Raw genomic sequence first — 18,765 nt, 5'->3', positions numbered from 1 at the left:
ACTATAAAATGTTGATGAAAGAAATTTAACAAAACACAAATAAATGGAAAGACGTCCTGTGCTCATGCGATGAATTAATACTGTTAAAATATCCATACTACCCAAAGTGACCTACAGATTCAATTCAATCCATATCAAAATCTCAAAGACAATTTTTATAAAATAGAAGAAACAATCCTAAAATTCATATGGAACCACAAAAACCCCAAATAGACAAAGCAATCCTGAGAAAAAAAGAACAAAACTGGAGGCATCACACTTCCTGATTTCAAAATATATGACAAAACTACAGTATTCGAAACAGCATGGCCCTGGCATAAAAACAGACATACAGACCAGTGGAACAGAATAGAGAGGTCAGAAATAAATGGACACTTATACAGTCAACTGATATCTGATAAGGGGGCCAAGAAAACACAATGGGAAAAGGACAATTTCTTCAATAACTGGTGTCGGGAAAACGGGATATTCATATGCAAAAGAACAAAATTGGACCTTAAAAACATGATACACAAAAATCAATTCTAAGTAAAGACTTAAAAAGTAAGACCTGAAACCATAAAACTCTTAGAAGAAAACAAGGAAAAAGAAAGGTCCTTGACATTGGTTTTGGCAATGATTTTTTAAATATGGCACCAAAAGCACAGGCAACAAAAGCAAAAATAAACGTGGATTACGTCAAATTTAAAAGCTTCTGCACAACAAAGGAAACCACCAACAAAATGAAAAGGCAATGTACTCTATGGGAGAAAATATTTGCAAACCATATACACGATAAAATGTTAATATACAAAACATATAAGGAACTCCTACAATTCAATAGCAAAAAACCCCCCAAATAACCCAATTACAAAATGGACAAAAGACCTGAGTAGACATTTCTCCAAAGAAGACATATAAATATGTATCTGGCCAACAGATATATGAAAAATTATCAGGGAAATGCAAATCAAAATGACAGTGAGGTAGACTCACAACTGTTGGGAGGGCTATTATCAAAAAAATAAATAAGTGTGGCCAAGGATGTGTAGAAAAGGGAACCCTTTTACACTGTTGATGTGAATGTAAATTGGTGCAGCCATTATGGAAAACAGTATGGAGGTTCCTCAAAAGATTAAAAATAGAACCACCATATGATCCAACAATTCCACTTCTGGGTATATGTCCAAAGGAATTGAAATCAGGATCTTGAAGAGATATCTGCAGTCCCACGTTCACTGCAGCATTACTCACAACAGCCAAGACATAGAAGAAACTTAAATGTCCGTTGATAGATGAGTGGATAAAGAAAATGTGGTATTTAAATACAAAGGGGTGTTATTCAGCCATAAAAAAGGAAGAGATCTTGCCATTTTCAACAACATGGATGAACCTAGAAGACATTATGCTAAGTGAAATAAGCCAGACACTGAAGAACAAATACTACACAATACCATTTATATTACAAATCTAAAATAGTCAAATTCATAGAATCTGAGAGTAGAATGGTGGTTACCAGGGGCTGGAGGAGGGAGAATAACGAGGTGTTGATAAAGGGTACAGAGTTTCAGTTATTCACAATGAATAAGTCGTAGACATCTACTGTACACATAGTGCGTGTAGTTAGCGCTAGAGTTGTAAGTATAAACTTTGTACACTTAAAATTTTTGCTAAGGGAGTTCCCTGGTGGCCTAGTGGTTGGGATACGGCGCTGCCACTGGTGTGGCCCGGATTCAATCCCTGGTCGGGTAACTGAGATCCCACAAGCTGTGCAGTGTGGACAAAATATTAAAAAAAAATTTTTTTTTGTTAAGAGGGTAGATATTAAGTGTTGATTATGACAGGTAAGAGAGAGGATGGGAGGACATATTTATGGCATAGATTGTGGTGATGGTTTCACAGATGTATACTTACCTCCAAACTCATCAAGTTGTTTAATTTAAATATGTACAGCTTGGGACTTCCCTGGTGGTGCAGTGGTTAAGAATCTGCCTGCCAATGCAGGGGACACGGGTTCAAGCCCTGGTTCGGGAAGATCCCACATGCTTTGGAGCAATTAAGCCCGTGTGCCACAGCTACTGAGCATGTGCTCTAGAGCTCACGAGCCACAACTACTGAAGCCCACGTGCCTAGAGCCCATGCTCCGCAACAAGAGAAGCCACCATAATGAGAAGCCCACACACCGCGATGAAGAGTAGCCCCTGCTCTCTGCAACTAGAGAAAGCCACGCAAGTAACAAAGACCCGACGCAGCCAAAAATAAATAAATAAATAAGTACAACTTTTTGTGTGTCGTACCTTAATAAAGTAAGAAAGGAAACCATGTAACATAAAGGAAAAAGAAATCACAGAACTACTTTTCCTGCATATGTGTTCATGGAAATTTTAATATACCAATTTCTAGTTCCCTGATATAATGAAATCCTACACTGAAAAAAATCCAGTTACTCACAATTATGTCTTGGATGACTAAACATTTTACCATTTTAAAATGAAATACAGTATTGCAAAAATAATTGTAGTGTTCTGAACAATTGTATTTTGGTAACTGTTGTACTCTGGTATCAGCAGAGATTAGGCAGATTTTAGCACAATTCTTTGTAATATTTAAGAACAAAATAACTAGCCATACCATTCTCCTTGTATCTTCATTGAAAGCCCACAATGTAATAGGGTTAGGGTTAGGGTTAGGGTATGGATAGGAAAAAAAATTGAAGTGGTAAGAGAATGAACTGTGTGGATATTTGGGGGAAGAGCATTCCAGGTAGAGGGAAACCAGGAAGTGCAAAGGCCCTGAGGCAGGCACATGCCTGGAAATTTCCAGGAACAGCTGAGTCCATCAAGGCTGGAGTAGGGTGAGGAGGAGAAATGTGGTAGGGGATTAAGTCAGAGAAGGAGCTGGGGACAGGTGAGTGGGTCGCGGTGGTTAGATTACCTAGGATCTCTTAGGCCTTTAGTTGGTATGAGATGGGGAACCATTGGAAGGTTTGAGCAGAGAGTGACATGGCCTGACTTGAGACTTAACATGCTCACTCTACCCGCCATGTTGAGGACAGACTAAGAGGAGGCGGGGGAAGCCAGAGCCCAGCAAGGAGGCTGGTGCTGTCATCCAGGTGAGAGGTCAGAGGTCATGGTGGCTTGGACCAGGGTGGTAGCAGTGGAGGCATATGAATGACTTAGGGATTGTCTGTACTGTGGCTTAATTCTTTGCTCCCCTTCCTCTCCGTGTGTGTGACCTTGCATGTTACTGCTGAGTGATATTTCTGGTCAGGAAGCAGTAGCGACACACACTCTAATCAGCCAAAGAGCTGCATTTGGGACAGTGGCTGGGTTGAGTCACTGTGGCTCTTCCAGAAGGGAAGAGAAAGGGGAGGACTCCCACAGCGGGGAGTGGGAGGGCCTCCTATACAGTAGGCAGGGCCTCCTACTGTACCCCATGCTGGGATTTAAGATAGAAAGACCCCAATAAACCCAGTTACTGGTTGTGAAGATGTGGCTGGATGGCGGTTTGGGGCTGCGGGCTTTCTCTCAAACCCTCCTGGAAGTTGGGATTTCCCCAGCTGACCCCAGAGGACTCATCATCTGGGTTAATCTGCCCATACCAGCAGAACAGTGCAGCTTCCAGTCATCAATGATTAATGTAAATATTTGTCCTTAGAAGCTGGATCACATGACCCTCAGGCGATGGCCTAACTTTTAAGTGACTCGTATTCCCGGGGAACACCTCTGTCCCCGCGTTTCTACCTAAACGCAAACCTGGTCAGAGACGCCCAGTTGACCGCCCTCATCCTTAGTCACGTGGGCATATTCGAGGCTGGCCTTTTCCTCGACTGTGTTGCAGCCATCTAACAGCTTGAGTGTGGAGCCTTGGGGAGGGGGGGGTGCAGCAGTCGCCTGCTCATCCCAGCCCCGTTTCTCCTAATCCCTTCCCCCGTCCCCTCACTCCCCAGACCACCTCCAGCGGTGGACAGAATTGGTCAACCGTGCTCTGGGTCAGTGCTGGAAACGCCCCGTTCGCATTTCATCTCTTTAACTTCGGCCTTTGGGTCCTAGAGTGTGCGGGAGGGTTCAGCTTCCCTTAGTCATTCATGTTTTAGGGAATGAAGATTCCGAGTTCTGGTTTTGATAGGGGTAGGAGGAGGGTAGTTGTAGAGGGATAAAGTCAAGTGCGAGAACCAACGGGGAGACGCTGGGGGTTAAAGGCATGAACTTTCTTAGGTGGGGCAGCCCTGGGGAATGGCTTCTGGGATAATACTTACAGCGTGTTTAAGGCGTCTTCAGTGAAAGATTCAGTAAAAACCTCTCTCTTGAACCCGTCCCTCATCTCTGGGTACTTAAACCCCTGGTGGAGATGCTGCCGTGCTTGAGACTATTAAGCATTTTGTGTAAGGGAAATATAATTCTTTTAGCTGTGGATTTTTTTCAGGAATGCAAGTGTAGGTGCAGGATTTTAAGAGCAGGAGTCTATTTAAAATGTACGTATAATATTCTCTATGAGAAACATCCTTAGGTAAATTAATTCCTGCTTTGCTGCACGCATTCTTCCCATTGCCCACCAGAGGGCACTCGACCCTCCACCAGGAGGCGTTAAGGTCGACGTCCCCTTGGGTAATTTACTCGCCCTGCGCTTTCCCGGGCGTGGAGCCATATTAGACGCAGCAGGGCAAGGTTTGCCAGTTAGTGTCAATTGAAAGGGAAGGGCCATATAAATGGTGTCAGGAAAAACTGCTGCCTGTTACTGGGGAAATACAAATACATTCACATGAGCGCGTTAGGATATACAGTAACGGTCTCTGCCGTCACCTTTGTTTAGAGTCACATTGCCAAAGGAAGCAACAGTGCACCAGGCTTTAATATTCCTTCAAGCAGTCTTTATTTTCTCTGCTCTACACGTTAAGGAATGTTTGGTACCTTGTCATATCCAGAGAGAGGAAAAAAGTGAGCGTCGTTCAGGTTTACAGGGTACCCCTTAGTGGGGACCTGAGGCCCAGGCTTGGCTGCAGGTGGGATGTAACAAACGTTCAAGTGCAAAATGCATGACCATCGTCCTTCAGACGCCCGCTGGCCCCACTTCTCCTCGCTCACATTCGCTAACACAGCAACCACCCTTCTCCGCCTAGTGTCTTCCGAGCCGCATTCAGTTAATTTTTCAACTGGATTCAACGTGGCTGGCATTAAGTGCTCAGCAAGTGGCCATGAATAGCAAGTCCAATTTATGGTCTCATTGATTCCTGTGAGAACAAAGTCATTTACAGTAAGTCAGCCTTAAAAGTGGGAAGTAGCAAAGGCCAAATTATCCAACTGGAAACTTCAAAATTTACTACTGTTTACAGTGTCAGATAGTCAAGTAACTTGTGTCAGCACACACAATGTTTCTGTTTTTAATTGTTCATCCATCATCATTAGGATGCAATTCTATTACATCAATAGTTCAAGGAGTCAAAATAAGCTCCTCCCCCACGAAGTACTCCTGCCGGAAATGCTAAATCTAATCAAGTGTTCAGCCCTTACTGTATACAAGAAATACAGGGATAGATGATCAAGCTAAACAATATCACAGGAAATCCATCCTGGTCTGTTCAAGTGGTCCATGTTATGGGGGCGGAGGGAAGGATTGTTCTATAACAGAGACTAAAGCGACATCACAACCAAATGCAATGAATGGATCTTGATTGGATGGTGGTTTTGAAAAATAGTAACAATAAAAGCTTTTTTTATGCTGTGTGAAAATAAGGGCAATTTAAATTGGTGTAGGCATGCAATGAGGCTAGGAATTTAGACCATTTTCTCAGGTGTGTCAGTGGCCCTGTAGGTAGTGTAATGTCCTAGACCTTAGGAGATACATGCTGAAGTATCTAGGAGTGAAGTTCATGATGTCCCCAACTTACTTTTTTAAATTGAATTATAGTTGATTTTCACTATAAAAGTTTCAGGTGTACAACATATTCAACATTTTTATAGATTATATTCCATTTAAAGTGGTTACAAAATAGTGGATATATTTCCCTGTGCTGCATAATACATCCTTGTTGTTTATTTAATTTATACATAGTAGTTTGTACCTCTTAATCCCCTACCCCTATCTTGCCTCCCCCTTTCCTCTCCCCACTGGTAACCACAGTTTGGTCTCTATATCTGTGAATCTGCTTCTGTTTTGTTATATTCATTCATTTGTTTTATTTTTTTTAATTCCACATGTAAGTGATATCATACAGTATTTTTCTTTCTCTGTCTGATGTAGTTCACTAAGCATAATACCCTCTAGGTCCATCCATGTTGTTGCAAATGGCAGAATTTCATTCTTTTTTATGGCTGAGTAATATTCCATTGTATATATATACACCACATCTTCTTTATCCATTCATCTGTTGATGGGCACTTGGACTGCTTCCATGTCTCGGCTATTGTAAATAATGCTGCCATGAACATTGGGGTGCATGTATCTTTTCAAATAGGTGTTTTCATTTTCTTCAGATATATACCCAGGAGTGGAGTTGCTGGATCATATGGTAGTTTTATATTTTCAGTTGTTTGAGGAACCTCCATACTGTTCTCCACAGTGGCTGCACCAATTTACATTCCCACCAACAGTGCCCTATGGTTTCCTTTTCTCCACATCTTTGCCAACATTTGTTATTTTTTGATGATAGCCATTCTGACAGGTGTGAGGTAATACCTTATGGTGGTTTTGATTTGCATTTCTCTGATGATTAGCGATGGTAAGCATATTTTCATGTGCCTGTTGGCCATCTGTAGATCTTCTTTGGAAAAATGTCTATTCAGGTCTTCTGCCCATCTTTTAATCAGGTTGTTTGTTTTTCTGATATTGAGTTGTATGAGTTGTTTATATATTTTGGATATTAACCCCTTGTCCATCTCATCTACAAATATTTTCTCCCATTGAGTATGTTGCCTTTTGTTTTCTTGATGGTTTCCTTTGATGAGCAAAAGCTTTCAAATATAACAAATTCAGGACCCATTCATTTAGTTTTGCTTTTGTTTCTTTTGCCTTAAGAGACAGATCCAAAAAATTATTGCTACAATTTATGTCAAAGAGTGTTCTGCCTATGTTCTCTTCTAGGAGTTTTATGGTTTCACGTCTTACATTTAGGTCTTTAATCCATTTTGAGTTTATTTTTGTATATGGTGTGAGAAAGTGTTCTAATATCAGTCTTTTACATGTAGCTGCCCAGTTTTCCCAGCACCACATATTGAAGAGATTGTCTTTTCTCCAATGTGTATTCTTGCCCCCTTTGTCATAGATTAATTGACTGTAAGTGTGTGGGTTTATTTATGGGCTCTCTATTCTGTCCCATTGATCTATGTGTCTGTTTTTGTGCCAGTAACATGCTGTTTTGATTACTGTAGCTTTGTTGTATAGTCTGAAGTCAGGGAGCATGATACCTCCAGCTATCTTCTTTTTTCTAACAATTGTTTTGGCAATTTGGAGTCTTTTGTGGTTCCATATAAATTTTAGGATTATTTGTCCAGTTCTGTGGAAAACGTCATGGGTATTTTGATAGAGATTGCATTAAATCTGTCGATTGCTTTGGATAGTATAGACATTTTAACAATATTAATTCCTCCAATCCATGAGTGTGGAATAGCTTTCCATTTCTTTGTATCATCTTCAATTCCCTTCATCAATGTTTTATAGTTTTCAGAGTATAGGTCTTTCACCTTCTTCGTCAAGTTTATTCCTATGTACTTTATCCTTTTTGATGTGATTTTAAATGGGAACTCCATCCATTTTTTCTTTGTTTGTTTGTTTTAGTTGCATGTTGTTTAGTCTCCACATGTTTGTGTTTTTCCCATTTGTCTTCCTGTAATTTATTTCTAGCTTCATACCATTGTGGTATTAAAAAAATGCTTGATATAATTTCTATCCTCTTAAATTTGTTGAAACTTGTTTTGTGGCCTAGCATGTGATCTATCCTGGAGAACTTTCCATGTGCACTTTAAAAGAATGTGTATTCTGCTGTTTGGGGATGGAATGTCCTGTAGATATCTATCAAGTCCAACTGGTCTAATGTTTCATTTAAGACCACTGTTTCCTTATTGATTTTATGTCTGGATCATCTGTCCATTGGGATGTTAAAGACCTCTACTATTTTTGTATTATTGTCAATTTCTCCCTTGATATATGTTAATATTTGCTTTACACATTTAGGTGCTCCTGTATTAGATGTACATATGTTAATAAGTATTATATCCTTTTCTTGTATTGATCCCTTCATCATTCCATAATGACCTTCTTTGTCTTTTGTTATAGAATTTGTTTTAAAGTCTATTTTGTCTGATATGTGTATTGCTACCCCCACTGTCTTATTGTTTCCGTTTGCATGAAATATATTTTCCCATCCCCTCACTTTCAGTCTGTGTGTGTCTTTAGCTCCAAAATGAGTCTCTTTGTAAGCAACGTATAGATTTGTCTAGGTTTTTTATCCATTAAGCCATCCTATGTCTTTTGACTGGAGCATTTCAGTCCATTGACACAGTGATTATTGATAGTTATGTACTTATTGCCCTTTTTGTTACTTGTTTTCTGGTTGTTTTTGTAGTTCCTCTCTATTCTTTTCTACTTTTAGTTTCTTCCCTTGTGGTCTGATGATTTTCTTTAGTGGTATGCTTGTGTTACTTTCTTTCTAGTTTTTGTGTATCTATTGTAGGGCTTTTTTAAAGTTAATTTTTATTGGAGTATAGTTAATTTACAATTTTGTGTTAGTTTCTGCCATACAGCAAAGTGACTCATTTATACAAATACATATATACACTCTTTTTCAGATTATTTTCCCATACAGGTCATTACAGAGTATTGAGTAGAGTTCCCTGTGGTATACAGTGGGTTCTAATTAGTTATCTATTTTATATATAGTAGTGTGTATATGTTAATCCCAATCTCCCAGCTTATCCCTCCCCCCCCTTGATAACCATGTTTATTTTCTACATCAGTGACTCTATTTCTGCTTTGTAAATAAGTTCATTTGTACCATTTTTGTTTTAGATTCCACATATAAGTGATATATGATATTTGTCTTTGTCTATCTTACTTTACTCAGTATGACAATCTCTAGGTCCATCCATGTCGCTGCAAATAGCATTATTTCATCCTCTTTTATGGCTGTGTAATATTCCACTGTATGTATGTACCACATCTTCTTTATGTCCATCGATGGACATTTAGGTGGCTTCCATGTCTTGGCTATTGTAAATAGTGCTGCAACGAACACTGGGGTGCATGTATCTTTTCGAATTATGGTTTTCTCTGGATATATGCCCAGGAGTGGGATTGCTGGATCATATGGTAGCTCTATTTTTAGTTTTTTAGGAACCTCCATACTGTTCTCCATAGTGGCTGTACCAATATACATTCCCGCCAACAGTGTACAAGGGTTCCCTCTTCTCCACACCCTCTCCAGCATTTATTGTTTGTAGATTTTTTTTTGGTAGATTATTTTCATGATGGCCATTCTGACTGGTGTGAGGTGATACCTCGTTATACTTTTGATTTGCATTTCTCTAATAATTAGTGATGTTGAGCATCTTTTCATGTGCTTTTTGGTCATCTGTATGTCTTCTTTGGAGAAATCTCTACTTAGATCTTAGGACCATTTTTTGATTGGGTTGTTTGTTTTTTTGATATTGAGCTGCATGAGCTGTTTGTATATTTTGGAGATTAATGCCTTGTCAGTCTCTTCATTTGAAAGCATTTTCTCCCACTATGTGGGTTGTCTTTTCATGTTGTTTATGGTTTCCTTTGCTGTGCAGGAGCTTTTGAGTTTAATTAAGTCCCATTTGTTTACTTTTGTTTTTCTATTGTATGTTTTTGATTTGTGGTTTACCGTGTGTTTCATATATGTTGACCTAAAACTATATCTACTTGTTTAAGCACATTCATTTAAGTTCAAGCACATTCCAAAAGATCTACACTTTTTGCTCCCCTCCCAAACATTTTGTGTTTTTGATGTCATATTTTACATCTTTATGTTTATCCCTTTACTGATTATTGTAGTTATAATTGATTTTACAATATTTTGTCTTTCAATCTTTGTACTAGCTTATTTAAGAGGTTGATCCTTTACTATATATTTGCCTTTACTAGTGGGATTTTTCCTTTCCTATACTTACTTCTTGTTATAGCCCTTTCTTTTATACTTAAAGAAGAGCCTTATTATTTCTTTTAAGGTAGATTTAGTATTGATGAGCTCTTTTAGTTTTCACTTGTCTGACAAGCTCTTTATCTCTCCTTCAATTCTAAATGATATTATTGCTAGGCTAGGTTGCAGGATTTTCCCTTCTAGCCCTTTGAATATATGTCACTCCCTTCCAGCCTGCAAAGTTTCTGCAGAGAAAATCATTTATAGCTTTATGTGGAGGTTCCCTTATATATGACTCTTTGTCCTCTTGCTGCCTTTAGAATTCTCTGTATTTAACCTTTGCTATTTTAATTATGATATGTCTTGGTGTGGGTGTGTTTGGCTTCATCTTGTTTGGGAACCTCTGTGCTTCCTGTACTTGCATATCTGTTTCCTTCTTCAGGTTTAGAAAGTTTTCAGCCATAATTTCATCAAATACATTTTTGACCCCTTTCTCCAGGGTGTTCTGGCAGCTATTACCTTGGTAGGAGGTGGGGCTGGAGATGAAGGGGCTAGAGCCAGCACCAAGTGTGAGCCAGGGCTTCTCCTCTGTTCAGTGGCCAACACCACTATTTTGAGGGTGGAGGCAAGTTCCAAGTTGCTGGAGCAGAAGCCCTGACGGTCAGGTCTGACCTGGCTCTGTTCCCTTTAAGGGTGTGCTCTCCTCCCACCCCAGCACTGGCTCCCCTGTCCCAGAGGCGAGCAGTGTTGGAGCCAGAGGGGCTGGTGCTGGTGCTTGGCCTGGGTCTGGGTACAGCTGTGGTGGTCCTGGTTGCAGTCAGGGTCCCTGATCGCTTCTGATGTACTGTCTCCATGAGCACCCATAGTGGCTGCCCCCACCCCACTCAGAGGCCACTCTGAGTCAGAGCCACCTTTGTTCCTCACAACGGAGCTCTCCCCTTGGCCCCTGAAGCCCTCACTGTAGTGTGGAGCTGTGCTGCAGAGCAGGCAGGGCTGGTGTAGGCACTCACCTCAGGCTGGGTTGAGTGCCAGGGTGGTTGCAAGAACCCAGCATCCCAGGCAGTTTCAGTCTGCCCTTTCCCCGCTGTCTGGGGAGTAAGCAAGCATTTATGCATGCCTCACAGGTGGAGTCCAGGCTTCCTACAGTCCTCCTGTTAGTCCTACCAGCCTTCCAGCCAGCCAAGCGGACGCCTTTCCTGGAGTCAGATCCCCCGGGGCTGGTGTGGCCAGTATGTGGCTCAAAGTGCTTACTCCCCAGGGAGGAACTCCGCCTGTGTTAAAGGAGTCCGAGGGAATTCCTCTGAGTCCCCTCCCAGGGGCACAGGCCCCGACCTGATGGCTTCCCTTCCCTTCCTACCCAATTCCGTGTGGAACTTTCTTTCAGCCTTGGTTATACAAGAGTCTTTCTGCCAGTCTCCAGTTGGTCTTCAGTGAGAATTTCTCCACATGTAGATGTATTTGATGTGTTCGTGGGGGGAAGTGAGTTCCCCATCCTCCTTCTCTGCCATCTTGTCTCTCTCTGCAACTTCTTTTGAAATGATTCAGGAATAGAAAAGTAGACAGGGAAAGGAAATATATCAAAACGATTACACCATTAAACGTTGTTGAAACTGGGTGATGAGTATAAGATGGTCATTGTACTCTACTTTTCTGTATGACTGAAAATTTTTACATTAAAAAGTTGGAATAAATGATGGTGACAATGTCATTTGCTTTGGGTAGCAGACTCTCAAAATCATTGGGACTTCTTGTCTTCCACAAATCACTATTTACCTGTGTAAGAAAGGAAGGTGTCTATGTCAGGAACAGTGTCCTACCCGCAGCAGACCCTGAATTATTTATCAATGAATGAATATTTCTTTCTCTCTTTTTGGTTTTCCCTTTCTAAATCTGCCACTCTAGTTAAAGCTAACCTTAAGCCTTTATCATCTTTCCAAATGCTTTAAAACTGCAGAGTGAGGTGATTTTGCAAAGAATGCCAATTAAAGAGAAGATAGCTCTTGTGGCTGGTGGAATAGTTAGCAGCATGCCGAGAGTGGGTGGTTATTTGTAGTGTCATGCCATGTTCAAAGTACTGTTTGATTGTGTTCTGTTTTGGTTTTTTTAAGTATTCTATTTATTTTGGCTGTGCTGGGTCTCAGTTGTGGCACCCAGGATGTTCGTTGCAGCACGCGGGATCTTTTAGTTGTGGCACGCGGGCTTCTTAGTTGTGGCATTTAAACTCTTAGCTGCGGCAGGAATGCGGGATCTAGTTCCCCGACCAGGGATCAAACGTGGGTCACCTGCATTGGGAGCATGGGGTCTTACCCACCAGACCACCAGGAGAGTCCCCAAAGCGCTGTTTGTTTATAAAAGAAAATCAATTCTATTCTGGCCCTCTATGAGCTGCAATGTTGTATACTGGTTGCCTTTCCTTAAGGCATAAATACAGTGGTCCATTGGCTACTCTGATTTAGACTTAAAATACTGTATTCTGTAAAATTCATCCTTTCATCTGTCTATCCAATCATCCAACCATCCACTCACTAATTTATTCAAGAACCAAGAGTTACAGGAACTAGGTCGGGGAAGAAAATGTGACACACCCCAAAACTGGAAGCCCATTCGTGATGTTATAAGCAAGAATTATAACGATCAGTGAGGATGTAGAAAGGATAAAAGCCACATCATCCTCTATAGCAGTGTTTCTCAAACTTCAATCATTGACAAAAATTCATGATTTCTGCCATATCTGAGGATCATTAACTGTAATACTTAATATCCTCTCTTAAATTCATTCACTTAAAAAAAAAACAACTTAAATGCCTACTGTGGTCTCATCCTAGACATTACTATCCATAAAGTCATGGTTGTGATGTGTTGTTGAATTTTTCTCTGATGTATTAAAATAAATGCATAGCTATACAATCATCACATGTATCTTTAACAATGGGTGTAATCAGTGATACACATACCATACTATATAGGAATCTACCTTTCAGAAAAGGATTTAGGAGGCAAATGAATTGAGCTTAACGTACTGGCTCATATGTGTCCACATGTATGAAACACATATACATTCCAACTAACCATCATTTGGTCCCTTCCTTCTGTTCAGGCCTTCCTTTAGTAGTAAATCAGTGATCTAAACTGCTTTGTACAGTTAATTTCCCAAAGACCAAAAGAAGAATGGATTCAATGAATATTTTGCTGATTAGAAAATGAGCACGAGTCCTGAATACTCATACAGATCACACGTCTACTAAGTCCTGATGCAAGAAGAATTCATCTTTTTTTAAAAATTTATTTTCTATTTTTTTTTTTTTTCGCTGCATGGCATGTGGGATCCTAGTTCCCCAACCAGGGGTTGAACCTGCGCCCCCTGCATTGGGAGCGCAGAGTCCTAACCACTGGACTGCCAGGGAAGTCCCAAGAATTCATCTTTTTTTTTTTTTTTTAACATCTCTTTTGGGGTATAATTGCTTTACAATGGTGTGTTCGTTTCTGCTTTATAACAATCAGTTACACATATACATATGTTCCCATATCTCTTCCCTCTTGCATCTCCCTCCCTCCCACCCTCCCTATCCCACCCCTCCAGGCGGTCACAAAGCACCGAGCTGATATCTCTGTGCTATGTGGCTGCTTCCCACTAGCTATCTACCTTACGTTTGGTAGTGTATATATGTCCATGCCTCTCTCTCGCTTTGTCACAGCTCACCCTTCCCCCTCCCCATATCCTCAAGTCTGTTCTCCAGTAGGTCTGTGTCTTTATTCCTGTCTTACCCCTAGGTTCTTCATGACATTTTTTCCCCTTAGATTCCATATATATGTCTTAGCATACGGTATTTGTCTTTCTCTTTCTGACTTACTTCACTCTGTATGACAGACTCTAGGTCTATCCACCTCATTACAAATAGCTCAATTTCGTTTCTTTTTATGGCTGAGTAATATTCCATTGTATATATGTGCCACATCTTCTTTATCCATTCATCCGATGATGGGCACTTAGGTTGTTTCCACCTCCAGGCTGCTGTAAATAGAGCTGCACTGAACATTTTGGTACATGACTCTTTTTGAATTATGGTTTTCTCAGGGTATATGCCCAGTAGTGGGATTGCTGGGTCATATGGTAGTTCTATTTGTAGTTTTTTAAGGAACCTCCATACTGTTCTCCATAGTGGTTGTACCAATTCACATTCCCACCAGCAGTGCAGGAGTGTTCCCTTTTCTCCACACCCTCTCCAGCATTTATTGTTTCTAGATTTTTTGATGATGGCCATTCTGACTGGTGTGAGATGATATCTCATTGTAGTTTTGATTTGTAGTGTAGATTTTATTTCCTTAATCTCCAATGATTAATGATGTTGAGCATTCTTTCATGTGTTTGTTGGCAGTCTGTATCTCTTCTTTGGAGAAATGTCTATTTAGGTCTTCTGCCCATTTTTGGATTGGGTTGTTTGTTCTTTTGTTATTGAGCTGCATGAGCTGCTTGTAAATTTTGGAAATTAATCCTTTGTCAGTTGCTTCATTTGCAAATATTTTCTCCCATTCTGAGGGTTGTCTTTTGGTCTCGTTTATGGTTTCCTTTGCTATGCAAAAGCTTTGAAGTTTCATTAGGTCCCATTTGTTTCTTTTTGTTTTTATTTCCATTTGTCTAGGAGGTGGGTCAAAAAGGATCTTGCTGTGATTTATGTCATAGAGTGTTCTGCCTGTGTTTTCCTCTAAGAGTTTGATAGTTTCTGGCCTTACATTTAGGTCTTTAATCCATTTTGAGCTTATTTTTGTGTATGGTGTTAGGGAGTGATCTAATCTCATACTTTTACATGTACCTGTCCAGTTTTCCCAGCACCATTTATTGAAGAGGTTGTCCTTTCTCCACTGTACATTCCTGCCTCCTTTATCAAAGATAAGGTGACCATGTGTGCGTGGGTTTATCTCTGGGCTTTCTCTCCTGTTCCATTGATCTTTCTGTTTTTGTGCCAGTACCATACTGTCTTGATTACTGTAGCTTTGTAGTATATTCTGAAGTCAGGGAGCCTGATTCCTCCAGCTCTGTTTTTCATTCTCACGATTGCTTTGGCTATTCGGGGTCTTTTGTGTTTCCATACAAATTGTGAAATTTTTTGTTCTAGTTCTGTGAAAAATGCCATTGGTAGTTTGATAGGGATTGCATTGAATCTGTAGATTGCTTTGTGTAGTAGAGTCATTTTCACAATGTTGATTCTTCCAATCCAAGGGCATGGTATATCTCTCCATCTATTTGTATCATCTTTAATTTCTTTCATCAGTGTCTTATAATTTTCTGCATACAGGTCTTTTGTCTCCTTAGGTAGGTTTATTCCTAGATATTTTATTTTTGTTGCAGTGGTAAATGGAAGTGTTTTCTTGATTTCACGTTCAGATTTTTCATCATTAGTGTATAGGATTGCAAGAGATTTCTGTGCATTAATTTTTGTATCCTGCTGCTTTACCAAATTCATTGATTAGCTCTAGTAGTTTTCTGGTAGCATCTTTAGGATTCTCTACGTATAGCATCATGTCATCTGCAAACAGTGACAGTTTTACTTCTTTTCCGATTTGGATTCCTTTTATTTCCTTTTCTTCTCTGATTTCTGTGGCTAAAACTTCCAAAACTATATTGAATAAGAGTGGTGAGAGTAAGCAACCTTGTCTTGTTCCTGATCTTAGTGGAAATGCTTTCAGTTTTTCACCATTGAGGATGATGTTGGCTGTGGGTTTGTCATATATGGCCTTTATTATGTCGAGGAAAGTTCCCTCTATGCAGAATTCATCTTTTGACAGAAATATCAGATATGCTTCCAAAACTTACAATAATGAATGTAATATGAAGTGATTAAAAATGTTTTACAGGTAATGTTTAGGGCCAGTAGTTTTCTTTTTCTTAGTACTTTATATTTTAGTCTTAAAGAAATGGTACCTCAAGGCTGCCTCCTCATTTCCGTTTAAATAAATCATCCTTATTTTCATAATGAGGTCCTTTCTTGGTGCAGAGCTGGGGGCACGCAGGTAGGCAGGTGTTTTAAATATACTTTAGTTGCTTCTGTCCTTCATTTGTCAAGTATTTGTTGCATACCTACTATATCCAGGCATTGGACTGGATGCTGCGGAGACCAGAAAGAATGAAACAGACATGGTTCCTGCCTGGTGGAGCTTACTGTATAGTATGGAGATAGCTACTAATAAGTCATCTCTCAAACAGACAGAAAATTGCCATGAGGAAGTGGTGTTTGAGCAGAGGTCTGTGTAGGGGGAGAGAAAAGAAAGGTCCAGGCAAAGGGAACATCCAGTGCAAAGGCCCCCTCTTGCGGTGGGGCAGAGAGGGAGAGCATCACACCTCCAAGGAATTAAAAGGATGTAAGTGGTTGGAACCTGGGGCCTGTGGGGCTGGACAGGTGTTGGCCCAGCCATGCTGGGCCCTCGGTGATGGTAAGGAGTTTGGTCTTTGTCCCAAGAGCAACAGGAAACCACTGAAGGGTGGGGCTCCTCAACAAAAATCAAGGCTCTGTTAGCAATGAAGAAGGGGGAAATGGTTACCAGGTACGCAAGCAACAGTACTTACAGAAACACCCCAAATGTTGCCTATCCCAAAAAGAACTATTTCCCCATCTCCCCCACCCTCGTAAACAGTATGGCTTACTGTTTCTCATCTCAGTGAGTGGCCTCACTATTCACCCAGTAGCTCAAGTCAAAATCTAGGCTCCATCCATGATACTCCCCCTTGTCTTCAACCCCTTACCCTCCATATCTAATCCATGGCCAAGTCCTGTCCATTCTACCTCTTAAATATCTGAACTCATTCGCTTCTCCATCTCCACCGTCAAATTCATGCAATGGTGTCTTGCTGAGCCACCGCAGTGGTTTCCCACACGCTCTTGTATTTGTACAATCTGTTCTCCATACAAAGTGGCCTTTTCAAACTACAAATCCAATCATATCACTTCTCTGTCTGAAGGCCAGGGATCTGGGGTAAATCTTGCTGAGTCCTAGCCAATCATGGCAGACTCATTCCACCTGCCCTTGACTGGTTTCATTGAGGGCAGAGACCCAGTGACTCATTTCTGGTAAGCACCGCTTGGGGGGAGCTTCTGGGAAAGGGTTTCTTGTTCTTCGAAAAAGACCTTTGGGAGAAAAGGATGCTTTTTATTTTGCTAGACATTGTCACATCTAGGTGTGTCTGGAATGGCAGCAGCCATCTTGCGACCAGCCTGAAAGCAGTGCCTAAAGCCCAGAGTGCCACCCCTGGAACCTGCCCTACATGTGAGGCAAATCCCCTGGCTATGCAAGCCGATTTGAGTTGGGTTTTCTGGCATGTGCGGCTGTAAGGATTCTGATATGTGTCTGAAGCGTCTGGTGCCAAATGGGCAGTTGGATACATGCAGCTGAAGCTCAGTGGAGAGGTCCGAGCTGGAGAAATATATGTGAGTCCTTGGTGAAGCTGAGGGAAGGGATAGATTTCCAAGGAGGAGGGTAGAAGGTGAGATCAGAAAAAAGTTTAGGAGAGGATGAGACTGCCAAGAAGTTTAGGAGGGATTGGGTCAGAGAGAGGTGCCAAGGGAGACCACCTGTGGCCAGGAGAAAGGATTTCCTGTTTATCTTCCTCTTTATATTGATTGAGACTAATATTAAGGAAGGGCATTATAACATTCCTAAGTGTATTCAAACTGGACAAAAGGAAGTGGCTCAGGAATGTTTTCACTAGAGGAGGAAGTTGGATTTCAGAACCAACCCTTGGGATTAGGGGAGTTTGGCTGTCTGCCACTTTACAAGGAGGTCATTTTACCAGAATTTCAAAGGCAACCAAAAATTGAACAAACAACCTGATCAGGGTATACTCCTCCTCTTCTGAGTGTAAGATACTGAGTTAGGTGGAGATTGGAAGGGCATCCCGAGAGGAGGCACCATCGTAATAAAAGGCTCGGAGGGTGTAAGCCAAGAGCATCCGTCACAGAATGAGGCTGGAGAAAAACGTGGGAAATGAGACGGGAATATGGTCAGCATAGGGTGTGCCTTGTAAATCAGGCTAAGTTTACATTTTATTCAGTCTGAAACGGTTCCCGTGGAAGGTTTTTGAACAGTGAGGAGTTAGATGTGGTAAAGGTGTTCCGGATCACCTTTGTTAGGTTAAAAAAAAAAAAAAATCAGAGGACCAGGCGCTACGTTACCATGAGAGGTTCTCAAACTTCAGTCCGTACCAAAGTTACCAGAGGAATTTGTGAAAAATGTAAATTCCTGGTACTCACCACCCCCCGGATTGGGATTCTATAGGTTGGGTCCGATACGTACACTTTTTAAAAAGCCTTCTGGCAGCGCTACTGCCAAGGGATGAGTTGGGAGTTTAGCTCCCATCCTCTGCATCCCTTCGCTCCTCCATTCTTTGACACAGAAAATGGGCGTTTCTCAATGTTACACCAGAAGTTCTTACAGGGTGTATCAACCTGACAGCGGCCCCAGCCCCTCCCACGTCGGGCGGACCCGACGTGGCGGTCTCGGGCCCCGCAGCGACGCCAGGGACTGAGGCGTCGGGCACCAGGCGGTCGGGCGGCGCACCAGGCGGTCGGGCGGCGACCGGGCCCCTCTCTCGGATTCCTGCCCCAAGCCCGGCCCCGCCCTGCCTCGGGTTTGGAAAACCCGCAGCCCTAGCCTGCCTGAACAACAGCGGTGGCCACGCACAAACCTGTGGGCGGGTC

This window comes from Phocoena phocoena, chromosome 20 (genome assembly GCF_963924675.1).
Source record: "Phocoena phocoena chromosome 20, mPhoPho1.1, whole genome shotgun sequence".
NCBI classification, from domain to species: Eukaryota; Metazoa; Chordata; class Mammalia; order Artiodactyla; family Phocoenidae; genus Phocoena; species Phocoena phocoena.
The sequence above is the reverse complement of the archived record's forward strand: the minus strand, read 5'-3'. Positions refer to the sequence as shown.